The following is a 23,678-nucleotide window of genomic DNA, read 5'->3' on the forward strand; positions in this document are numbered from 1 at the left end:
GCGATCAGCCCACGCTTCTGCCGCCGCCGCCACCACCGCGCTCCCCACCCCCTCCGCCAGCGCTCCCCTCACCCCCGCTCCCGCCGCCGCCATTGCCTCACTCCCTCAATCTCCCTCCTCTGCTCTCCCTGCCTCCAGCACCGCCATCACACCCGCCCCCGCCCCCGACGCCGCCTTCGACGTACTCCCTCAAACTCCCTCCTCGGCTCTCCCCCCCTCGGCCGCCAGCACCGCGCTCCCCATCCCCGCCTCCAGCACCGCCATCTCCCCCGCAACCGTCCCCGCCATCGCCATACTCCCTCAATCTCCCGCCTCTGCTCTCCCGGCTTCCGCCGTCAGCACCGCCCTCACGCCCTCCCCCCGCCCGCCCCCGCCGCCGCCGCCATCGAACCCCGTGCCCCAGCGCCCACCGTCAGAGCCCCCATTGTCGCCACCGCCATCGCCGACCTGTCGCCATCCACGCGGTTGCCATCGCCTACCTCGCCACCCACCCCTGCCTCCTCCGCGGACCCCGCCGCCCCCGCCGCGGCCGCCATCGCTGCTCGCGATCAGCCCCCGCTTCTGCCGCCGCCGCCGCCGCCGCCGCCGCCGCCGCCATCACCGCGCTCCCCACGCCCTCCGCCAGCGTTCCCCTCACCCCAGCACCCGCCCCCGCCGCCGCCATCGCCGTACTCCGTCAAACTCCCTGCTCTGCTCTACCCCCCTCGGCCGCCAGCACCGCGCTCCCCATTCCCGCCGCAAGTGCTGCCCTCTCCCCCACCCCCGCCCCCGCCGCCGCCGCCGCCGCCGCCGCCCGCTCCGCCGCCGCGGGGGTCCTCCCACAACTCCCAGGCCCAGGGTTGCCTGCTGGTGCAAGCCCCCACCAGCCTTGGGGGTGCGGTTGGGGGTAAACCTGGTGGCGGTAGGGGGGCGGTGTGTATGCCGGTCTGGGTCCGGGGAGTCCCAGGATGCCAGAGTTCCACGACTTCTGGCACCCTCAGGGAAGCGGCAGTGTCCCACGGAGCCTCGGGTGGCGCGAAGGGGCCTGGCTGCCGGCCAGGAGTAGCCCGCCGCCCACGCCAGGGGCATTCGGAGGAGGCGGGGAGCCGGACTGAGCGGGGACGCGGTGCTGGCAGAGCCGGCCAGCGTGTCGATGCTCGCCACCGGAGCTGAGCATCTGCATGGCGCGCGTTCACGAGGCAGGCCGGGTGCAGGCTCTTGGGGCGCGGGGAGCCGTGTCCCAGCGTCTACGGCCATACCACCCTGAACGCGCCCCATCTCCTCTGATCTGGGGAGTTAAGCAGGGAGGGGCCTGGTTAGTACTTGGATGGGAGACCGCCTGGGAATACCTGTAGGCTTTTGCTCGCCTCTCCTTTGGCGCCGCCGCCCCGGCGTGGCTCCCTCCGAACCCCTGCCGCCCCTTGCCTCTCTGCAGCCGCCCGGCCAGCCGAAGGTCCCCCTGGCCAGAGGAGGGTCAGCCGCCCGGCACTACAAGCTCGCATCCCCGGTCGCACACCAGGACCGTCGGCCAGGGCTCCCCCCCACTCCCTCTTCTTAGTGCTCTTGGCCGAGGCAGGCCGTCAGCCTGCCGCAGTTAGCCGCGTCTCGCTCGCCGCCGCCTCCCCGCCGTCGCAGGGCTCCCTCTCGCTCCCCGACACTGCCGCTGCCGCAACCCCCAACGCCCAAGCCCAGGGCTGCCTGCCGGCGGAGGCATCCATCAGGCTCTCTCCATCCCAGGACGTGCCGGTCCTTTGCACCTCGGCCCGAGCCCAGGGGACGCCCTTCCCTGCCCCTGCCCCTGGGACCCGACACACAGGATCGGCGTGTCCTCGGGCAAACGGGACGCCCACCCGCCCCGCCCCACCGGAGTCTTCTGTCTCCGCTGGCAGGCACCTCGCCCCACACCCCCGCGCGTCCCCTCCCGTCTCCCACAAGAGCCAGGAGCCCTCCCTTCCCGCCAGCCACGGTGTCCCCGACACACAGGGCACAAAGAGTCGGGACAAACCAGGGGACGGCGGGAGCAGCACCCCAACGCACAACGCGCCATCGACTCCAGGGAAGACCACCACAAGGGAAGAGCAGGCACGCAGGCACACAACCCTCACAACAAGGGTGCCTGGGGGCTGCCACTCTCCTCCCTCGGGCAGGTCCCTGGGCGGGGCTCAGAGCCCACTGGCCCTCCGGAGACCCTGGCGGCCCGCCCCGGGGGCTGCAATGGTGACTGCCAACGCCAGGGCAATGCCTCCTTAGCGGAGCCCAGCCCCGGGCACGACCGCACTCCGTTGGAGAAGCTGCCACTTCAACACAGCCTCAGTGCGTCTGTCCCAGTCCGTGTGCCCGCCTGTGCGTCCCTCCCACCCTCCCCCACCCCATGTCTGTCTGGCTCCGTGACATGCCAGTTGGGCTCTGGCTCTGGCTCAGGAGCTCTCTCCGCGCGTGCCAGCCCCCTCGCTCTCTGTCTCTGGCCATGTCTCTCTGTATGTCTAGATACATACATGTACGTGTATATACGTGTATATTTCCATCTCGCTCCCTCTTACTCCTCCTCCCGTTCTGTCTGTCTGTCCCTGTCCTGCGGGGACTCTAGTCCCTCTGCCCGCACAAAGACGCAGGAGTTGGCGAGGCCAAGAAGGAACACCAACAGAGCCAAGGATAGGGGGCTCATAGCACCATGTCTCACGGGCGGCTGGCTTGGAGACACGGCAAAGCCGGAGCCGCCCGATCCCCTACCTGCCGGCCGGCCGATTCTCAGCCAACCAACAGACCCCACAACCTACCGACCCACCAAGCCGGCCAACTGCATTCCGCGCCCCTCTGCAATTTGCATTCCTCCGCAGCCCCTCCGGTGGCCAATGGCCAACTGGCAACAGCTGATGGCCAAGCGGTCACAGCTGATGACCATGGAGCCCCCACGCAGCACCCCTCCGCGCGAGGCCCAGAGCCTGGAAACTGCTCTCTGCGAGTCTGTCCCCACAGTCCCCGTCTGTCTCTCTCCGCTTCTCTCTTGCTCCGTCTCTGGCCTTCTCTCATCCTCTCTCTCACCTCCCTGGGTCAGGAGAGGTGACGCGTAGCCAGTGAAGCGACCGGAGATCGGGCGGGCCGCCGGTCCGGTCGCTGACGAGGGGCGAGGGCCCAGACAGAAGGCTGTGTGACGAAGGGTGGCGGCAGGCTGGAGGTGCTGCCCCCTGGTGGCGGGTGGCTCTCCCTGGCTTTGGGCCAGTGGGTGGAGCCGGCCAGGGCCATGGCCTGGGTTGCACGTCCCTAGGGTGGAGGGGCCTGAGAGGACCCTGCGACCCCCTCGGTGGCCCTGAGAGGTGGGGACAGCACAGCAGCAAGGGGGGTGTGCGGTTGTGGGGCTGGGGGGGGGGATGAGAGGGGTTGGGGTAGGGGGGGCGTGGTAAAAGCCGTTCGGGGCCTGGGGAATCCCAGGACGCCAGGGCGCCCAGACATATGTCACAGTCAGGGAAGTGACAGAGGCCCGTGGAGCCACTGGGGGGCGCGAAGGGGCCTCGCTGCGGGCCAGGAGTAGCCCGTCGCCCACATCAGCGGCGTCCGGAGGAGGCGGAGAGCGGGCGGGCGGCGCTCAGGCAGACATGCTCGCCACCCGAGCGGCCCAGCAGCATGGCGCGCGCTCAGCAGGCAGGTCGGGAGCAGGCTCTTGCAGTGCCGGGAGCCGGGTCCCAGCGCCTAAGGCCATACCACCGTGAACGCGCCAGATCTCCTCTGATCTCGGAAGCTAAGCAGGGTCGGGCCTGGTTAGTACTTGGATGGGAGACCGCCTGGGAATACCTGTAGGCTTTTGCTCGCCTCTCCTTTTCGCCGCCGCCCCCCCCCCCCCCCCCGCATGGCTCCCTCCGAACCCCTGCCTCCCCTTGCCCCTCTGCAGCCGCCCAGCCAGCCGAAGGTCCCCCTGGCCAGAGGAGGGTCAGCCGCCCGGCACTACAAGCTCGCATCCCCGGTCGCACACCAGGCCCGTCGGCCAGGGCTAACCCCCACACCCTCTTCTTAGTCCTCTTCAGTCCCGCAGGCCGTCATCCCGAACCCTTCGCCGACCCGCGGTCGCCCCACCGCCGCCAGCGCTGCCCTCGCCCCCGCCGCCACCGCCAAATCCGCAGCCATCACCGCGCTCCCCACACCCCCCGCCGGCGCTGCCCTCACCCCTGCCCCCGCCCTCGCCGCCGCCATCGCTGTACTCCTTCAAACTCCCGCCTCTGCTCTCCCCTCTTCGGCCGCCAGCACCTCCCTCTTCCCCTCTACCGCCGCCGCCCGCGCCATCGCCTCCCCGCGCTCAGCGCTCGCCGACACAGCCCCCAACGCTGCCGCCGCCTCCATCGCCGACCTCGCAACCCTCCCGCGCCGCCGCTGCCGCCTCCGCCGCCATCGCTGCTCGCGATCAGCCCACGCTTCTGCCGCCGCCGCCACCACCGCGCTCCCCACCCCCTCCGCCAGCGCTCCCCTCACCCCCGCTCCCGCCGCCGCCATTGCCTCACTCCCTCAATCTCCCTCCTCTGCTCTCCCTGCCTCCAGCACCGCCATCACACCCGCCCCCGCCCCCGACGCCGCCTTCGACGTACTCCCTCAAACTCCCTCCTCGGCTCTCCCCCCCTCGGCCGCCAGCACCGCGCTCCCCATCCCCGCCTCCAGCACCGCCATCTCCCCCGCAACCGTCCCCGCCATCGCCATACTCCCTCAATCTCCCGCCTCTGCTCTCCCGGCTTCCGCCGTCAGCACCGCCCTCACGCCCTCCCCCCCCCCCCGCCCGCCCCCGCCGCCGCCGCCATCGAACCCCGTGCCCCAGCGCCCACCGTCAGAGCCCCCATTGTCGCCACCGCCATCGCCGACCTGTCGCCATCCACGCGGTTGCCATCGCCTACCTCGCCACCCACCCCTGCCTCCTCCGCGGACCCCGCCGCCCCCGCCGCGGCCGCCATCGCTGCTCGCGATCAGCCCCCGCTTCTGCCGCCGCCGCCGCCGCCGCCGCCGCCATCACCGCGCTCCCCACGCCCTCCGCCAGCGTTCCCCTCACCCCAGCACCCGCCCCCGCCGCCGCCATCGCCGTACTCCGTCAAACTCCCTGCTCTGCTCTACCCCCCTCGGCCGCCAGCACCGCGCTCCCCATTCCCGCCGCAAGTGCTGCCCTCTCCCCCACCCCCGCCCCCGCCGCCGCCGCCGCCGCCGCCGCCGCCTGCTCCGCCGCCGCGGGGTTCCTCCCACAACTCCCAGGCCCAGGGTTGCCTGCTGGTGCAAGCCCCCACCAGCCTTGGGGGTGCGGTTGGGGGTAAACCTGGTGGCGGTAGGGGGGCGGTGTGTATGCCGGTCTGGGTCCGGGGAGTCCCAGGACGCCAGAGTTCCACGACTTCTGGCACCCTCAGGGAAGCGGCAGTGTCCCACGGAGCCTCGGGTGGCGCGAAGGGGCCTGGCTGCCGGCCAGGAGTAGCCCGCCGCCCACGCCAGGGGCATTCGGAGGAGGCGGGGAGCCGGACTGAGCGGGGACGCGGTGCTGGCAGAGCCGGCCAGCGTGTCGATGCTCGCCACCGGAGCTGAGCATCTGCATGGCGCGCGTTCACGAGGCAGGCCGGGTGCAGGCTCTTGGGGCGCGGGGAGCCGTGTCCCAGCGTCTACGGCCATACCACCCTGAACGCGCCCCATCTCCTCTGATCTGGGGAGTTAAGCAGGGAGGGGCCTGGTTAGTACTTGGATGGGAGACCGCCTGGGAATACCTGTAGGCTTTTGCTCGCCTCTCCTTTGGCGCCGCCGCCCCGGCGTGGCTCCCTCCGAACCCCTGCCGCCCCTTGCCTCTCTGCAGCCGCCCGGCCAGCCGAAGGTCCCCCTGGCCAGAGGAGGGTCAGCCGCCCGGCACTACAAGCTCGCATCCCCGGTCGCACACCAGGACCGTCGGCCAGGGCTCCCCCCCACTCCCTCTTCTTAGTGCTCTTGGCCGAGGCAGGCCGTCAGCCTGCCGCAGTTAGCCGCGTCTCGCTCGCCGCCGCCTCCCCGCCGTCGCAGGGCTCCCTCTCGCTCCCCGACACTGCCGCTGCCGCAACCCCCAACGCCCAAGCCCAGGGCTGCCTGCCGGCGGAGGCATCCATCAGGCTCTCTCCATCCCAGGACGTGCCGGTCCTTTGCACCTCGGCCCGAGCCCAGGGGACGCCCTTCCCTGCCCCTGCCCCTGGGACCCGACACACAGGATCGGCGTGTCCTCGGGCAAACGGGACGCCCACCCGCCCCGCCCCACCGGAGTCTTCTGTCTCCGCTGGCAGGCACCTCGCCCCACACCCCCGCGCGTCCCCTCCCGTCTCCCACAAGAGCCAGGAGCCCTCCCTTCCCGCCAGCCACGGTGTCCCCGACACACAGGGCACAAAGAGTCGGGACAAACCAGGGGACGGCGGGAGCAGCACCCCAACGCACAACGCGCCATCGACTCCAGGGAAGACCACCACAAGGGAAGAGCAGGCACGCAGGCACACAACCCTCACAACAAGGGTGCCTGGGGGCTGCCACTCTCCTCCCTCGGGCAGGTCCCTGGGCGGGGCTCAGAGCCCACTGGCCCTCCGGAGACCCTGGCGGCCCGCCCCGGGGGCTGCAATGGTGACTGCCAACGCCAGGGCAATGCCTCCTTAGCGGAGCCCAGCCCCGGGCACGACCGCACTCCGTTGGAGAAGCTGCCACTTCAACACAGCCTCAGTGCGTCTGTCCCAGTCCGTGTGCCCGCCTGTGCGTCCCTCCCACCCTCCCCCACCCCATGTCTGTCTGGCTCCGTGACATGCCAGTTGGGCTCTGGCTCTGGCTCAGGAGCTCTCTCCGCGCGTGCCAGCCCCCTCGCTCTCTGTCTCTGGCCATGTCTCTCTGTATGTCTAGATACATACATGTACGTGTATATACGTGTATATTTCCATCTCGCTCCCTCTTACTCCTCCTCCCGTTCTGTCTGTCTGTCCCTGTCCTGCGGGGACTCTAGTCCCTCTGCCCGCACAAAGACGCAGGAGTTGGCGAGGCCAAGAAGGAACACCAACAGAGCCAAGGATAGGGGGCTCATAGCACCATGTCTCACGGGCGGCTGGCTTGGAGACACGGCAAAGCCGGAGCCGCCCGATCCCCTACCTGCCGGCCGGCCGATTCTCAGCCAACCAACAGACCCCACAACCTACCGACCCACCAAGCCGGCCAACTGCATTCCGCGCCCCTCTGCAATTTGCATTCCTCCGCAGCCCCTCCGGTGGCCAATGGCCAACTGGCAACAGCTGATGGCCAAGCGGTCACAGCTGATGACCATGGAGCCCCCACGCAGCACCCCTCCGCGCGAGGCCCAGAGCCTGGAAACTGCTCTCTGCGAGTCTGTCCCCACAGTCCCCGTCTGTCTCTCTCCGCTTCTCTCTTGCTCCGTCTCTGGCCTTCTCTCATCCTCTCTCTCACCTCCCTGGGTCAGGAGAGGTGACGCGTAGCCAGTGAAGCGACCGGAGATCGGGCGGGCCGCCGGTCCGGTCGCTGACGAGGGGCGAGGGCCCAGACAGAAGGCTGTGTGACGAAGGGTGGCGGCAGGCTGGAGGTGCTGCCCCCTGGTGGCGGGTGGCTCTCCCTGGCTTTGGGCCAGTGGGTGGAGCCGGCCAGGGCCATGGCCTGGGTTGCACGTCCCTAGGGTGGAGGGGCCTGAGAGGACCCTGCGACCCCCTCGGTGGCCCTGAGAGGTGGGGACAGCACAGCAGCAAGGGGGGTGTGCGGTTGTGGGGCTGGGGGGGGGGATGAGAGGGGTTGGGGTAGGGGGGGCGTGGTAAAAGCCGTTCGGGGCCTGGGGAATCCCAGGACGCCAGGGCGCCCAGACATATGTCACAGTCAGGGAAGTGACAGAGGCCCGTGGAGCCACTGGGGGGCGCGAAGGGGCCTCGCTGCGGGCCAGGAGTAGCCCGTCGCCCACATCAGCGGCGTCCGGAGGAGGCGGAGAGCGGGCGGGCGGCGCTCAGGCAGACATGCTCGCCACCCGAGCGGCCCAGCAGCATGGCGCGCGCTCAGCAGGCAGGTCGGGAGCAGGCTCTTGCAGTGCCGGGAGCCGGGTCCCAGCGCCTAAGGCCATACCACCGTGAACGCGCCAGATCTCCTCTGATCTCGGAAGCTAAGCAGGGTCGGGCCTGGTTAGTACTTGGATGGGAGACCGCCTGGGAATACCTGTAGGCTTTTGCTCGCCTCTCCTTTTCGCCGCCCCCCCCCCCCCCCGCATGGCTCCCTCCGAACCCCTGCCGCCCCTTGCCCCTCTGCAGCCGCCCAGCCAGCCGAAGGTCCCCCTGGCCAGAGGAGGGTCAGCCGCCCGGCACTACAAGCTCGCATCCCCGGTCGCACACCAGGCCCGTCGGCCAGGGCTAACCCCCACACCCTCTTCTTAGTCCTCTTCAGTCCCGCAGGCCGTCATCCCGAACCCTTCGCCGACCCGCGGTCGCCCCACCGCCGCCAGCGCTGCCCTCGCCCCCGCCGCCACCGCCAAATCCGCAGCCATCACCGCGCTCCCCACACCCCCCGCCGGCGCTGCCCTCACCCCTGCCCCCGCCCTCGCCGCCGCCATCGCTGTACTCCTTCAAACTCCCGCCTCTGCTCTCCCCTCTTCGGCCGCCAGCACCTCCCTCTTCCCCTCTACCGCCGCCGCCCGCGCCATCGCCTCCCCGCGCTCAGCGCTCGCCGACACAGCCCCCAACGCTGCCGCCGCCTCCATCGCCGACCTCGCAACCCTCCCGCGCCGCCGCTGCCGCCTCCGCCGCCATCGCTGCTCGCGATCAGCCCACGCTTCTGCCGCCGCCGCCACCACCGCGCTCCCCACCCCCTCCGCCAGCGCTCCCCTCACCCCCGCTCCCGCCGCCGCCATTGCCTCACTCCCTCAATCTCCCTCCTCTGCTCTCCCTGCCTCCAGCACCGCCATCACACCCGCCCCCGCCCCCGACGCCGCCTTCGACGTACTCCCTCAAACTCCCTCCTCGGCTCTCCCCCCCTCGGCCGCCAGCACCGCGCTCCCCATCCCCGCCTCCAGCACCGCCATCTCCCCCGCAACCGTCCCCGCCATCGCCATACTCCCTCAATCTCCCGCCTCTGCTCTCCCGGCTTCCGCCGTCAGCACCGCCCTCACGCCCTCCCCCCCCCCCGCCCGCCCCCGCCGCCGCCGCCATCGAACCCCGTGCCCCAGCGCCCACCGTCAGAGCCCCCATTGTCGCCACCGCCATCGCCGACCTGTCGCCATCCACGCGGTTGCCATCGCCTACCTCGCCACCCACCCCTGCCTCCTCCGCGGACCCCGCCGCCCCCGCCGCGGCCGCCATCGCTGCTCGCGATCAGCCCCCGCTTCTGCCGCCGCCGCCGCCGCCGCCGCCGCCGCCATCACAGCGCTCCCCACGCCCTCCGCCAGCGTTCCCCTCACCCCAGCACCCGCCCCCGCCGCCGCCATCGCCGTACTCCGTCAAACTCCCTGCTCTGCTCTACCCCCCTCGGCCGACAGCACCGCGCTCCCCATTCCCGCCGCAAGTGCTGCCCTCTCCCCCACCCCCGCCCCCGCCGCCGCTGCCGCCGCCGCCGCCCGCTCCGCCCCCGCGGGGGTCCTCCCACAACTCCCAGGCCCAGGGTTGCCTGCTGGTGCAAGCCCCCACCAGCCTTGGGGGTGCGGTTGGGGGTAAACCTGGTGGCGGTAGGGGGGCGGTGTGTATGCCGGTCTGGGTCCGGGGAGTCCCAGGATGCCAGAGTTCCACGACTTCTGGCACCCTCAGGGAAGCGGCAGTGTCCCACGGAGCCTCGGGTGGCGCGAAGGGGCCTCGCTGCCGGCCAGGAGTAGCCCGCCGCCCACGCCAGGGGCATTCGGAGGAGGCGGGGAGCCGGACTGAGCGGGGACGCGGTGCTGGCAGAGCCGGCCAGCGTGTCGATGCTCGCCACCGGAGCTGAGCATCTGCATGGCGCGCGTTCACGAGGCAGGCCGGGTGCAGGCTCTTGGGGCGCGGGGAGCCGTGTCCCAGCGTCTACGGCCATACCACCCTGAACGCGCCCCATCTCCTCTGATCTGGGGAGTTAAGCAGGGAGGGGCCTGGTTAGTACTTGGATGGGAGACCGCCTGGGAATACCTGTAGGCTTTTGCTCGCCTCTCCTTTGGCGCCGCCGCCCCGGCGTGGCTCCCTCCGAACCCCTGCCGCCCCTTGCCTCTCTGCAGCCGCCCGGCCAGCCGAAGGTCCCCCTGGCCAGAGGAGGGTCAGCCGCCCGGCACTACAAGCTCGCATCCCCGGTCGCACACCAGGACCGTCGGCCAGGGCTCCCCCCCACTCCCTCTTCTTAGTGCTCTTGGCCGAGGCAGGCCGTCAGCCTGCCGCAGTTAGCCGCGTCTCGCTCGCCGCCGCCTCCCCGCCGTCGCAGGGCTCCCTCTCGCTCCCCGACACTGCCGCTGCCGCAACCCCCAACGCCCAAGCCCAGGGCTGCCTGCCGGCGGAGGCATCCATCAGGCTCTCTCCATCCCAGGACGTGCCGGTCCTTTGCACCTCGGCCCGAGCCCAGGGGACGCCCTTCCCTGCCCCTGCCCCTGGGACCCGACACACAGGATCGGCGTGTCCTCGGGCAAACGGGACGCCCACCCGCCCCGCCCCACCGGAGTCTTCTGTCTCCGCTGGCAGGCACCTCGCCCCACACCCCCGCGCGTCCCCTCCCGTCTCCCACAAGAGCCAGGAGCCCTCCCTTCCCGCCAGCCACGGTGTCCCCGACACACAGGGCACAAAGAGTCGGGACAAACCAGGGGACGGCGGGAGCAGCACCCCAACGCACAACGCGCCATCGACTCCAGGGAAGACCACCACAAGGGAAGAGCAGGCACGCAGGCACACAACCCTCACAACAAGGGTGCCTGGGGGCTGCCACTCTCCTCCCTCGGGCAGGTCCCTGGGCGGGGCTCAGAGCCCACTGGCCCTCCGGAGACCCTGGCGGCCCGCCCCGGGGGCTGCAATGGTGACTGCCAACGCCAGGGCAATGCCTCCTTAGCGGAGCCCAGCCCCGGGCACGACCGCACTCCGTTGGAGAAGCTGCCACTTCAACACAGCCTCAGTGCGTCTGTCCCAGTCCGTGTGCCCGCCTGTGCGTCCCTCCCACCCTCCCCCACCCCATGTCTGTCTGGCTCCGTGACATGCCAGTTGGGCTCTGGCTCTGGCTCAGGAGCTCTCTCCGCGCGTGCCAGCCCCCTCGCTCTCTGTCTCTGGCCATGTCTCTCTGTATGTCTAGATACATACATGTACGTGTATATACGTGTATATTTCCATCTCGCTCCCTCTTACTCCTCCTCCCGTTCTGTCTGTCTGTCCCTGTCCTGCGGGGACTCTAGTCCCTCTGCCCGCACAAAGACGCAGGAGTTGGCGAGGCCAAGAAGGAACACCAACAGAGCCAAGGATAGGGGGCTCATAGCACCATGTCTCACGGGCGGCTGGCTTGGAGACACGGCAAAGCCGGAGCCGCCCGATCCCCTACCTGCCGGCCGGCCGATTCTCAGCCAACCAACAGACCCCCCAACCTACCGACCCACCAAGCCGGCCAACTGCATTCCGCGCCCCTCTGCAATTTGCATTCCTCCGCAGCCCCTCCGGTGGCCAATGGCCAACTGGCAACAGCTGATGGCCAAGCGGTCACAGCTGATGACCATGGAGCCCCCACGCAGCACCCCTCCGCGCGAGGCCCAGAGCCTGGAAACTGCTCTCTGCGAGTCTGTCCCCACAGTCCCCGTCTGTCTCTCTCCGCTTCTCTCTTGCTCCGTCTCTGGCCTTCTCTCATCCTCTCTCTCACCTCCCTGGGTCAGGAGAGGTGACGCGTAGCCAGTGAAGCGACCGGAGATCGGGCGGGCCGCCGGTCCGGTCGCTGACGAGGGGCGAGGGCCCAGACAGAAGGCTGTGTGACGAAGGGTGGCGGCAGGCTGGAGGTGCTGCCCCCTGGTGGCGGGTGGCTCTCCCTGGCTTTGGGCCAGTGGGTGGAGCCGGCCAGGGCCATGGCCTGGGTTGCACGTCGCTAGGGTGGAGGGGCCTGAGAGGACCCTGCGACCCCCTCGGTGGCCCTGAGAGGTGGGGACAGCACAGCAGCAAGGGGGGTGTGCGGTTGTGGGGCTGGGGGGGGGGATGAGAGGGGTTGGGGTAGGGGGGGCGTGGTAAAAGCCGTTCGGGGCCTGGGGAATCCCAGGACGCCAGGGCGCCCAGACATATGTCACAGTCAGGGAAGTGACAGAGGCCCGTGGAGCCACTGGGGGGCGCGAAGGGGCCTCGCTGCGGGCCAGGAGTAGCCCGTCGCCCACATCAGCGGCGTCCGGAGGAGGCGGAGAGCGGGCGGGCGGCGCTCAGGCAGACATGCTCGCCACCCGAGCGGCCCAGCAGCATGGCGCGCGCTCAGCAGGCAGGTCGGGAGCAGGCTCTTGCAGTGCCGGGAGCCGGGTCCCAGCGCCTAAGGCCATACCACCGTGAACGCGCCAGATCTCCTCTGATCTCGGAAGCTAAGCAGGGTCGGGCCTGGTTAGTACTTGGATGGGAGACCGCCTGGGAATACCTGTAGGCTTTTGCTCGCCTCTCCTTTTCGCCGCCCCCCCCCCCCCCCCGCATGGCTCCCTCCGAACCCCTGCCTCCCCTTGCCCCTCTGCAGCCGCCCAGCCAGCCGAAGGTCCCCCTGGCCAGAGGAGGGTCAGCCGCCCGGCACTACAAGCTCGCATCCCCGGTCGCACACCAGGCCCGTCGGCCAGGGCTAACCCCCACACCCTCTTCTTAGTCCTCTTCAGTCCCGCAGGCCGTCATCCCGAACCCTTCGCCGACCCGCGGTCGCCCCACCGCCGCCAGCGCTGCCCTCGCCCCCGCCGCCACCGCCAAATCCGCAGCCATCACCGCGCTCCCCACACCCCCCGCCGGCGCTGCCCTCACCCCTGCCCCCGCCCTCGCCGCCGCCATCGCTGTACTCCTTCAAACTCCCGCCTCTGCTCTCCCCTCTTCGGCCGCCAGCACCTCCCTCTTCCCCTCTACCGCCGCCGCCCGCGCCATCGCCTCCCCGCGCTCAGCGCTCGCCGACACAGCCCCCAACGCTGCCGCCGCCTCCATCGCCGACCTCGCAACCCTCCCGCGCCGCCGCTGCCGCCTCCGCCGCCATCGCTGCTCGCGATCAGCCCACGCTTCTGCCGCCGCCGCCACCACCGCGCTCCCCACCCCCTCCGCCAGCGCTCCCCTCACCCCCGCTCCCGCCGCCGCCATTGCCTCACTCCCTCAATCTCCCTCCTCTGCTCTCCCTGCCTCCAGCACCGCCATCACACCCGCCCCCGCCCCCGACGCCGCCTTCGACGTACTCCCTCAAACTCCCTCCTCGGCTCTCCCCCCCTCGGCCGCCAGCACCGCGCTCCCCATCCCCGCCTCCAGCACCGCCATCTCCCCCGCAACCGTCCCCGCCATCGCCATACTCCCTCAATCTCCCGCCTCTGCTCTCCCGGCTTCCGCCGTCAGCACCGCCCTCACGCCCTCCCCCCCCCCCGCCCGCCCCCGCCGCCGCCGCCATCGAACCCCGTGCCCCAGCGCCCACCGTCAGAGCCCCCATTGTCGCCACCGCCATCGCCGACCTGTCGCCATCCACGCGGTTGCCATCGCCTACCTCGCCACCCACCCCTGCCTCCTCCGCGGACCCCGCCGCCCCCGCCGCGGCCGCCATCGCTGCTCGCGATCAGCCCCCGCTTCTGCCGCCGCCGCCGCCGCCGCCGCCGCCGCCATCACAGCGCTCCCCACGCCCTCCGCCAGCGTTCCCCTCACCCCAGCACCCGCCCCCGCCGCCGCCATCGCCGTACTCCGTCAAACTCCCTGCTCTGCTCTACCCCCCTCGGCCGACAGCACCGCGCTCCCCATTCCCGCCGCAAGTGCTGCCCTCTCCCCCACCCCCGCCCCCGCCGCCGCTGCCGCCGCCGCCGCCCGCTCCGCCCCCGCGGGGGTCCTCCCACAACTCCCAGGCCCAGGGTTGCCTGCTGGTGCAAGCCCCCACCAGCCTTGGGGGTGCGGTTGGGGGTAAACCTGGTGGCGGTAGGGGGGCGGTGTGTATGCCGGTCTGGGTCCGGGGAGTCCCAGGATGCCAGAGTTCCACGACTTCTGGCACCCTCAGGGAAGCGGCAGTGTCCCACGGAGCCTCGGGTGGCGCGAAGGGGCCTCGCTGCCGGCCAGGAGTAGCCCGCCGCCCACGCCAGGGGCATTCGGAGGAGGCGGGGAGCCGGACTGAGCGGGGACGCGGTGCTGGCAGAGCCGGCCAGCGTGTCGATGCTCGCCACCGGAGCTGAGCATCTGCATGGCGCGCGTTCACGAGGCAGGCCGGGTGCAGGCTCTTGGGGCGCGGGGAGCCGTGTCCCAGCGTCTACGGCCATACCACCCTGAACGCGCCCCATCTCCTCTGATCTGGGGAGTTAAGCAGGGAGGGGCCTGGTTAGTACTTGGATGGGAGACCGCCTGGGAATACCTGTAGGCTTTTGCTCGCCTCTCCTTTGGCGCCGCCGCCCCGGCGTGGCTCCCTCCGAACCCCTGCCGCCCCTTGCCTCTCTGCAGCCGCCCGGCCAGCCGAAGGTCCCCCTGGCCAGAGGAGGGTCAGCCGCCCGGCACTACAAGCTCGCATCCCCGGTCGCACACCAGGACCGTCGGCCAGGGCTCCCCCCCACTCCCTCTTCTTAGTGCTCTTGGCCGAGGCAGGCCGTCAGCCTGCCGCAGTTAGCCGCGTCTCGCTCGCCGCCGCCTCCCCGCCGTCGCAGGGCTCCCTCTCGCTCCCCGACACTGCCGCTGCCGCAACCCCCAACGCCCAAGCCCAGGGCTGCCTGCCGGCGGAGGCATCCATCAGGCTCTCTCCATCCCAGGACGTGCCGGTCCTTTGCACCTCGGCCCGAGCCCAGGGGACGCCCTTCCCTGCCCCTGCCCCTGGGACCCGACACACAGGATCGGCGTGTCCTCGGGCAAACGGGACGCCCACCCGCCCCGCCCCACCGGAGTCTTCTGTCTCCGCTGGCAGGCACCTCGCCCCACACCCCCGCGCGTCCCCTCCCGTCTCCCACAAGAGCCAGGAGCCCTCCCTTCCCGCCAGCCACGGTGTCCCCGACACACAGGGCACAAAGAGTCGGGACAAACCAGGGGACGGCGGGAGCAGCACCCCAACGCACAACGCGCCAACGACTCCAGGGAAGACCACCACAAGGGAAGAGCAGGCACGCAGGCACACAACCCTCACAACAAGGGTGCCTGGGGGCTGCCACTCTCCTCCCTCGGGCAGGTCCCTGGGCGGGGCTCAGAGCCCACTGGCCCTCCGGAGACCCTGGCGGCCCGCCCCGGGGGCTGCAATGGTGACTGCCAACGCCAGGGCAATGCCTCCTTAGCGGAGCCCAGCCCCGGGCACGACCGCACTCCGTTGGAGAAGCTGCCACTTCAACACAGCCTCAGTGCGTCTGTCCCAGTCCGTGTGCCCGCCTGTGCGTCCCTCCCACCCTCCCCCACCCCATGTCTGTCTGGCTCCGTGACATGCCAGTTGGGCTCTGGCTCTGGCTCAGGAGCTCTCTCCGCGCGTGCCAGCCCCCTCGCTCTCTGTCTCTGGCCATGTCTCTCTGTATGTCTAGATACATACATGTACGTGTATATACGTGTATATTTCCATCTCGCTCCCTCTTACTCCTCCTCCCGTTCTGTCTGTCTGTCCCTGTCCTGCGGGGACTCTAGTCCCTCTGCCCGCACAAAGACGCAGGAGTTGGCGAGGCCAAGAAGGAACACCAACAGAGCCAAGGATAGGGGGCTCATAGCACCATGTCTCACGGGCGGCTGGCTTGGAGACACGGCAAAGCCGGAGCCGCCCGATCCCCTACCTGCCGGCCGGCCGATTCTCAGCCAACCAACAGACCCCACAACCTACCGACCCACCAAGCCGGCCAACTGCATTCCGCGCCCCTCTGCAATTTGCATTCCTCCGCAGCCCCTCCGGTGGCCAATGGCCAACTGGCAACAGCTGATGGCCAAGCGGTCACAGCTGATGACCATGGAGCCCCCACGCAGCACCCCTCCGCGCGAGGCCCAGAGCCTGGAAACTGCTCTCTGCGAGTCTGTCCCCACAGTCCCCGTCTGTCTCTCTCCGCTTCTCTCTTGCTCCGTCTCTGGCCTTCTCTCATCCTCTCTCTCACCTCCCTGGGTCAGGAGAGGTGACGCGTAGCCAGTGAAGCGACCGGAGATCGGGCGGGCCGCCGGTCCGGTCGCTGACGAGGGGCGAGGGCCCAGACAGAAGGCTGTGTGACGAAGGGTGGCGGCAGGCTGGAGGTGCTGCCCCCTGGTGGCGGGTGGCTCTCCCTGGCTTTGGGCCAGTGGGTGGAGCCGGCCAGGGCCATGGCCTGGGTTGCACGTCCCTAGGGTGGAGGGGCCTGAGAGGACCCTGCGACCCCCTCGGTGGCCCTGAGAGGTGGGGACAGCACAGCAGCAAGGGGGGTGTGCGGTTGTGGGGCTGGGGGGGGGGATGAGAGGGGTTGGGGTAGGGGGGGCGTGGTAAAAGCCGTTCGGGGCCTGGGGAATCCCAGGACGCCAGGGCGCCCAGACATATGTCACAGTCAGGGAAGTGACAGAGGCCCGTGGAGCCACTGGGGGGCGCGAAGGGGCCTCGCTGCGGGCCAGGAGTAGCCCGTCGCCCACATCAGCGGCGTCCGGAGGAGGCGGAGAGCGGGCGGGCGGCGCTCAGGCAGACATGCTCGCCACCCGAGCGGCCCAGCAGCATGGCGCGCGCTCAGCAGGCAGGTCGGGAGCAGGCTCTTGCAGTGCCGGGAGCCGGGTCCCAGCGCCTAAGGCCATACCACCGTGAACGCGCCAGATCTCCTCTGATCTCGGAAGCTAAGCAGGGTCGGGCCTGGTTAGTACTTGGATGGGAGACCGCCTGGGAATACCTGTAGGCTTTTGCTCGCCTCTCCTTTTCGCCGCCCCCCCCCCCCCCCCCCGCATGGCTCCCTCCGAACCCCTGCCGCCCCTTGCCCCTCTGCAGCCGCCCAGCCAGCCGAAGGTCCCCCTGGCCAGAGGAGGGTCAGCCGCCCGGCACTACAAGCTCGCATCCCCGGTCGCACACCAGGCCCGTCGGCCAGGGCTAACCCCCACACCCTCTTCTTAGTCCTCTTCAGTCCCGCAGGCCGTCATCCCGAACCCTTCGCCGACCCGCGGTCGCCCCACCGCCGCCAGCGCTGCCCTCGCCCCCGCCGCCACCGCCAAATCCGCAGCCATCACCGCGCTCCCCACACCCCCCGCCGGCGCTGCCCTCACCCCTGCCCCCGCCCTCGCCGCCGCCATCGCTGTACTCCTTCAAACTCCCGCCTCTGCTCTCCCCTCTTCGGCCGCCAGCACCTCCCTCTTCCCCTCTACCGCCGCCGCCCGCGCCATCGCCTCCCCGCGCTCAGCGCTCGCCGACACAGCCCCCAACGCTGCCGCCGCCTCCATCGCCGACCTCGCAACCCTCCCGCGCCGCCGCTGCCGCCTCCGCCGCCATCGCTGCTCGCGATCAGCCCACGCTTCTGCCGCCGCCGCCACCACCGCGCTCCCCACCCCCTCCGCCAGCGCTCCCCTCACCCCCGCTCCCGCCGCCGCCATTGCCTCACTCCCTCAATCTCCCTCCTCTGCTCTCCCTGCCTCCAGCACCGCCATCACACCCGCCCCCGCCCCCGACGCCGCCTTCGACGTACTCCCTCAAACTCCCTCCTCGGCTCTCCCCCCCTCGGCCGCCAGCACCGCGCTCCCCATCCCCGCCTCCAGCACCGCCATCTCCCCCGCAACCGTCCCCGCCATCGCCATACTCCCTCAATCTCCCGCCTCTGCTCTCCCGGCTTCCGCCGTCAGCACCGCCCTCACGCCCTCCCCCCCCCCGCCCGCCCCCGCCGCCGCCGCCATCGAACCCCGTGCCCCAGCGCCCACCGTCAGAGCCCCCATTGTCGCCACCGCCATCGCCGACCTGTCGCCATCCACGCGGTTGCCATCGCCTACCTCGCCACCCACCCCTGCCTCCTCCGCGGACCCCGCCGCCCCCGCCGCGGCCGCCATCGCTGCTCGCGATCAGCCCCCGCTTCTGCCGCCGCCGCCGCCGCCGCCGCCGCCGCCATCACAGCGCTCCCCACGCCCTCCGCCAGCGTTCCCCTCACCCCAGCACCCGCCCCCGCCGCCGCCATCGCCGTACTCCGTCAAACTCCCTGCTCTGCTCTACCCCCCTCGGCCGACAGCACCGCGCTCCCCATTCCCGCCGCAAGTGCTGCCCTCTCCCCCACCCCCGCCCCCGCCGCCGCTGCCGCCGCCGCCGCCCGCTCCGCCCCCGCGGGGGTCCTCCCACAACTCCCAGGCCCAGGGTTGCCTGCTGGTGCAAGCCCCCACCAGCCTTGGGGGTGCGGTTGGGGGTAAACCTGGTGGCGGTAGGGGGGCGGTGTGTATGCCGGTCTGGGTCCGGGGAGTCCCAGGATGCCAGAGTTCCACGACTTCTGGCACCCTCAGGGAAGCGGCAGTGTCCCACGGAGCCTCGGGTGGCGCGAAGGGGCCTCGCTGCCGGCCAGGAGTAGCCCGCCGCCCACGCCAGGGGCATTCGGAGGAGGCGGGGAGCCGGACTGAGCGGGGACGCGGTGCTGGCAGAGCCGGCCAGCGTGTCGATGCTCGCCACCGGAGCTGAGCATCTGCATGGCGCGCGTTCACGAGGCAGGCCGGGTGCAGGCTCTTGGGGCGCGGGGAGCCGTGTCCCAGCGTCTACGGCCATACCACCCTGAACGCGCCCCATCTCCTCTGATCTGGGGAGTTAAGCAGGGAGGGGCCTGGTTAGTACTTGGATGGGAGACCGCCTGGGAATACCTGTAGGCTTTTGCTCGCCTCTCCTTTGGCGCCGCCGCCCCGGCGTGGCTCCCTCCGAACCCCTGCCGCCCCTTGCCTCTCTGCAGCCGCCCGGCCAGCCGAAGGTCCCCCTGGCCAGAGGAGGGTCAGCCGCCCGGCACTACAAGCTCGCATCCCCGGTCGCACACCAGGACCGTCGGCCAGGGCTCCCCCCCACTCCCTCTTCTTAGTGCTCTTGGCCGAGGCAGGCCGTCAGCCTGCCGCAGTTAGCCGCGTCTCGCTCGCCGCCGCCTCCCCGCCGTCGCAGGGCTCCCTCTCGCTCCCCGACACTGCCGCTGCCGCAACCCCCAACGCCCAAGCCCAGGGCTGCCTGCCGGCGGAGGCATCCATCAGGCTCTCTCCATCCCAGGACGTGCCGGTCCTTTGCACCTCGGCCCGAGCCCAGGGGACGCCCTTCCCTGCCCCTGCCCCTGGGACCCGACACACAGGATCGGCGTGTCCTCGGGCAAACGGGACGCCCACCCGCCCCGCCCCACCGGAGTCTTCTGTCTCCGCTGGCAGGCACCTCGCCCCACACCCCCGCGCGTCCCCTCCCGTCTCCCACAAGAGCCAGGAGCCCTCCCTTCCCGCCAGCCACGGTGTCCCCGACACACAGGGCACAAAGAGTCGGGACAAACCAGGGGACGGCGGGAGCAGCACCCCAACGCACAACGCGCCAACGACTCCAGGGAAGACCACCACAAGGGAAGAGCAGGCACGCAGGCACACAACCCTCACAACAAGGGTGCCTGGGGGCTGCCACTCTCCTCCCTCGGGCAGGTCCCTGGGCGGGGCTCAGAGCCCACTGGCCCTCCGGAGACCCTGGCGGCCCGCCCCGGGGGCTGCAATGGTGACTGCCAACGCCAGGGCAATGCCTCCTTAGCGGAGCCCAGCCCCGGGCACGACCGCACTCCGTTGGAGAAGCTGCCACTTCAACACAGCCTCAGTGCGTCTGTCCCAGTCCGTGTGCCCGCCTGTGCGTCCCTCCCACCCTCCCCCACCCCATGTCTGTCTGGCTCCGTGACATGCCAGTTGGGCTCTGGCTCTGGCTCAGGAGCTCTCTCCGCGCGTGCCAGCCCCCTCGCTCTCTGTCTCTGGCCATGTCTCTCTGTATGTCTAGATACATACATGTACGTGTATATACGTGTATATTTCCATCTCGCTCCCTCTTACTCCTCCTCCCGTTCTGTCTGTCTGTCCCTGTCCTGCGGGGACTCTAGTCCCTCTGCCCGCACAAAGACGCAGGAGTTGGCGAGGCCAAGAAGGAACACCAACAGAGCCAAGGATAGGGGGCTCATAGCACCATGTCTCACGGGCGGCTGGCTTGGAGACACGGCAAAGCCGGAGCCGCCCGATCCCCTACCTGCCGGCCGGCCGATTCTCAGCCAACCAACAGACCCCCCAACCTACCGACCCACCAAGCCGGCCAACTGCATTCCGCGCCCCTCTGCAATTTGCATTCCTCCGCAGCCCCTCCGGTGGCCAATGGCCAACTGGCAACAGCTGATGGCCAAGCGGTCACAGCTGATGACCATGGAGCCCCCACGCAGCACCCCTCCGCGCGAGGCCCAGAGCCTGGAAACTGCTCTCTGCGAGTCTGTCCCCACAGTCCCCGTCTGTCTCTCTCCGCTTCTCTCTTGCTCCGTCTCTGGCCTTCTCTCATCCTCTCTCTCACCTCCCTGGGTCAGGAGAGGTGACGCGTAGCCAGTGAAGCGACCGGAGATCGGGCGGGCCGCCGGTCCGGTCGCTGACGAGGGGCGAGGGCCCAGACAGAAGGCTGTGTGACGAAGGGTGGCGGCAGGCTGGAGGTGCTGCCCCCTGGTGGCGGGTGGCTCTCCCTGGCTTTGGGCCAGTGGGTGGAGCCGGCCAGGGCCATGGCCTGGGTTGCACGTCGCTAGGGTGGAGGGGCCTGAGAGGACCCTGCGACCCCCTCGGTGGCCCTGAGAGGTGGGGACAGCACAGCAGCAAGGGGGGTGTGCGGTTGTGGGGCTGGGGGGGGGGATGAGAGGGGTTGGGGTAGGGGGGGCGTGGTAAAAGCCGTTCGGGGCCTGGGGAATCCCAGGACGCCAGGGCGCCCAGACATATGTCACAGTCAGGGAAGTGACAGAGGCCCGTGGAGCCACTGGGGGGCGCGAAGGGGCCTCGCTGCGGGCCAGGAGTAGCCCGTCGCCCACATCAGCGGCGTCCGGAGGAGGCGGAGAGCGGGCGGGCGGCGCTCAGGCAGACATGCTCGCCACCCGAGCGGCCCAGCAGCATGGCGCGCGCTCAGCAGGCAGGTCGGGAGCAGGCTCTTGCAGTGCCGGGAGCCGGGTCCCAGCGCCTAAGGCCATACCACCGTGAACGCGCCAGATCTCCTCTGATCTCGGAAGCTAAGCAGGGTCGGGCCTGGTTAGTACTTGGATGGGAGACCGCCTGGGAATACCTGTAGGCTTTTGCTCGCCTCTCCTTTTCGCCGCCCCCCCCCCCCCCCCGCATGGCTCCCTCCGAACCCCTGCCTCCCCTTGCCCCTCTGCAGCCGCCCAGCCAGCCGAAGGTCCCCCTGGCCAGAGGAGGGTCAGCCGCCCGGCACTACAAGCTCGCATCCCCGGTCGCACACCAGGCCCGTCGGCCAGGGCTAACCCCCACACCCTCTTCTTAGTCCTCTTCAGTCCCGCAGGCCGTCATCCCGAACCCTTCGCCGACCCGCGGTCGCCCCACCGCCGCCAGCGCTGCCCTCGCCCCCGCCGCCACCGCCAAATCCGCAGCCATCACCGCGCTCCCCACACCCCCCGCCGGCGCTGCCCTCACCCCTGCCCCCGCCCTCGCCGCCGCCATCGCTGTACTCCTTCAAACTCCCGCCTCTGCTCTCCCCTCTTCGGCCGCCAGCACCTCCCTCTTCCCCTCTACCGCCGCCGCCCGCGCCATCGCCTCCCCGCGCTCAGCGCTCGCCGACACAGCCCCCAACGCTGCCGCCGCCTCCATCGCCGACCTCGCAACCCTCCCGCGCCGCCGCTGCCGCCTCCGCCGCCATCGCTGCTCGCGATCAGCCCACGCTTCTGCCGCCGCCGCCACCACCGCGCTCCCCACCCCCTCCGCCAGCGCTCCCCTCACCCCCGCTCCCGCCGCCGCCATTGCCTCACTCCCTCAATCTCCCTCCTCTGCTCTCCCTGCCTCCAGCACCGCCATCACACCCGCCCCCGCCCCCGACGCCGCCTTCGACGTACTCCCTCAAACTCCCTCCTCGGCTCTCCCCCCCTCGGCCGCCAGCACCGCGCTCCCCATCCCCGCCTCCAGCACCGCCATCTCCCCCGCAACCGTCCCCGCCATCGCCATACTCCCTCAATCTCCCGCCTCTGCTCTCCCGGCTTCCGCCGTCAGCACCGCCCTCACGCCCTCCCCCCCCCCCGCCCGCCCCCGCCGCCGCCGCCATCGAACCCCGTGCCCCAGCGCCCACCGTCAGAGCCCCCATTGTCGCCACCGCCATCGCCGACCTGTCGCCATCCACGCGGTTGCCATCGCCTACCTCGCCACCCACCCCTGCCTCCTCCGCGGACCCCGCCGCCCCCGCCGCGGCCGCCATCGCTGCTCGCGATCAGCCCCCGCTTCTGCCGCCGCCGCCGCCGCCGCCGCCGCCGCCATCACAGCGCTCCCCACGCCCTCCGCCAGCGTTCCCCTCACCCCAGCACCCGCCCCCGCCGCCGCCATCGCCGTACTCCGTCAAACTCCCTGCTCTGCTCTACCCCCCTCGGCCGACAGCACCGCGCTCCCCATTCCCGCCGCAAGTGCTGCCCTCTCCCCCACCCCCGCCCCCGCCGCCGCTGCCGCCGCCGCCGCCCGCTCCGCCCCCGCGGGGGTCCTCCCACAACTCCCAGGCCCAGGGTTGCCTGCTGGTGCAAGCCCCCACCAGCCTTGGGGGTGCGGTTGGGGGTAAACCTGGTGGCGGTAGGGGGGCGGTGTGTATGCCGGTCTGGGTCCGGGGAGTCCCAGGATGCCAGAGTTCCACGACTTCTGGCACCCTCAGGGAAGCGGCAGTGTCCCACGGAGCCTCGGGTGGCGCGAAGGGGCCTCGCTGCCGGCCAGGAGTAGCCCGCCGCCCACGCCAGGGGCATTCGGAGGAGGCGGGGAGCCGGACTGAGCGGGGACGCGGTGCTGGCAGAGCCGGCCAGCGTGTCGATGCTCGCCACCGGAGCTGAGCATCTGCATGGCGCGCGTTCACGAGGCAGGCCGGGTGCAGGCTCTTGGGGCGCGGGGAGCCGTGTCCCAGCGTCTACGGCCATACCACCCTGAACGCGCCCCATCTCCTCTGATCTGGGGAGTTAAGCAGGGAGGGGCCTGGTTAGTACTTGGATGGGAGACCGCCTGGGAATACCTGTAGGCTTTTGCTCGCCTCTCCTTTGGCGCCGCCGCCCCGGCGTGGCTCCCTCCGAACCCCTGCCGCCCCTTGCCTCTCTGCAGCCGCCCGGCCAGCCGAAGGTCCCCCTGGCCAGAGGAGGGTCAGCCGCCCGGCACTACAAGCTCGCATCCCCGGTCGCACACCAGGACCGTCGGCCAGGGCTCCCCCCCACTCCCTCTTCTTAGTGCTCTTGGCCGAGGCAGGCCGTCAGCCTGCCGCAGTTAGCCGCGTCTCGCTCGCCGCCGCCTCCCCGCCGTCGCAGGGCTCCCTCTCGCTCCCCGACACTGCCGCTGCCGCAACCCCCAACGCCCAAGCCCAGGGCTGCCTGCCGGCGGAGGCATCCATCAGGCTCTCTCCATCCCAGGACGTGCCGGTCCTTTGCACCTCGGCCCGAGCCCAGGGGACGCCCTTCCCTGCCCCTGCCCCTGGGACCCGACACACAGGATCGGCGTGTCCTCGGGCAAACGGGACGCCCACCCGCCCCGCCCCAC

The 23,678-nt window shown here is 70.9% G+C and overlaps 11 pseudogenes; all 11 read left to right on the top strand.

The window, feature by feature from the left end:
- Nucleotides 1-1,224: 1,224 nt before the first annotated feature.
- Nucleotides 1,225-1,344, top strand: LOC148757753 (5S ribosomal RNA; annotated as a pseudogene).
- Nucleotides 1,345-3,664: 2,320 nt separating this feature from the next.
- Nucleotides 3,665-3,784, top strand: LOC148757754 (5S ribosomal RNA; annotated as a pseudogene).
- A 1,811-nt stretch (nucleotides 3,785-5,595) lies between these two features.
- Nucleotides 5,596-5,715, top strand: LOC148757755 (5S ribosomal RNA; annotated as a pseudogene).
- A 2,320-nt stretch (nucleotides 5,716-8,035) lies between these two features.
- LOC148757756 (5S ribosomal RNA) lies at nucleotides 8,036-8,155 on the top strand (annotated as a pseudogene).
- Nucleotides 8,156-9,960: 1,805 nt separating this feature from the next.
- Nucleotides 9,961-10,080, top strand: LOC148757757 (5S ribosomal RNA; annotated as a pseudogene).
- Nucleotides 10,081-12,400: 2,320 nt separating this feature from the next.
- On the top strand, nucleotides 12,401-12,520 carry LOC148757758 (5S ribosomal RNA; annotated as a pseudogene).
- Nucleotides 12,521-14,326: 1,806 nt separating this feature from the next.
- On the top strand, nucleotides 14,327-14,446 carry LOC148757759 (5S ribosomal RNA; annotated as a pseudogene).
- A 2,320-nt stretch (nucleotides 14,447-16,766) lies between these two features.
- On the top strand, nucleotides 16,767-16,886 carry LOC148757760 (5S ribosomal RNA; annotated as a pseudogene).
- Nucleotides 16,887-18,693: 1,807 nt separating this feature from the next.
- Nucleotides 18,694-18,813, top strand: LOC148757761 (5S ribosomal RNA; annotated as a pseudogene).
- Nucleotides 18,814-21,133: 2,320 nt separating this feature from the next.
- Nucleotides 21,134-21,253, top strand: LOC148757762 (5S ribosomal RNA; annotated as a pseudogene).
- A 1,806-nt stretch (nucleotides 21,254-23,059) lies between these two features.
- Nucleotides 23,060-23,179, top strand: LOC148757763 (5S ribosomal RNA; annotated as a pseudogene).
- Nucleotides 23,180-23,678: the final 499 nt, after the last annotated feature.

This window comes from Rhinolophus sinicus, chromosome 7 (assembly GCF_057876585.1).
Source record: "Rhinolophus sinicus isolate RSI-liver-muscle chromosome 7, RSI-T2T, whole genome shotgun sequence".
Lineage (NCBI taxonomy): Eukaryota > Metazoa > Chordata > Mammalia > Chiroptera > Rhinolophidae > Rhinolophus > Rhinolophus sinicus.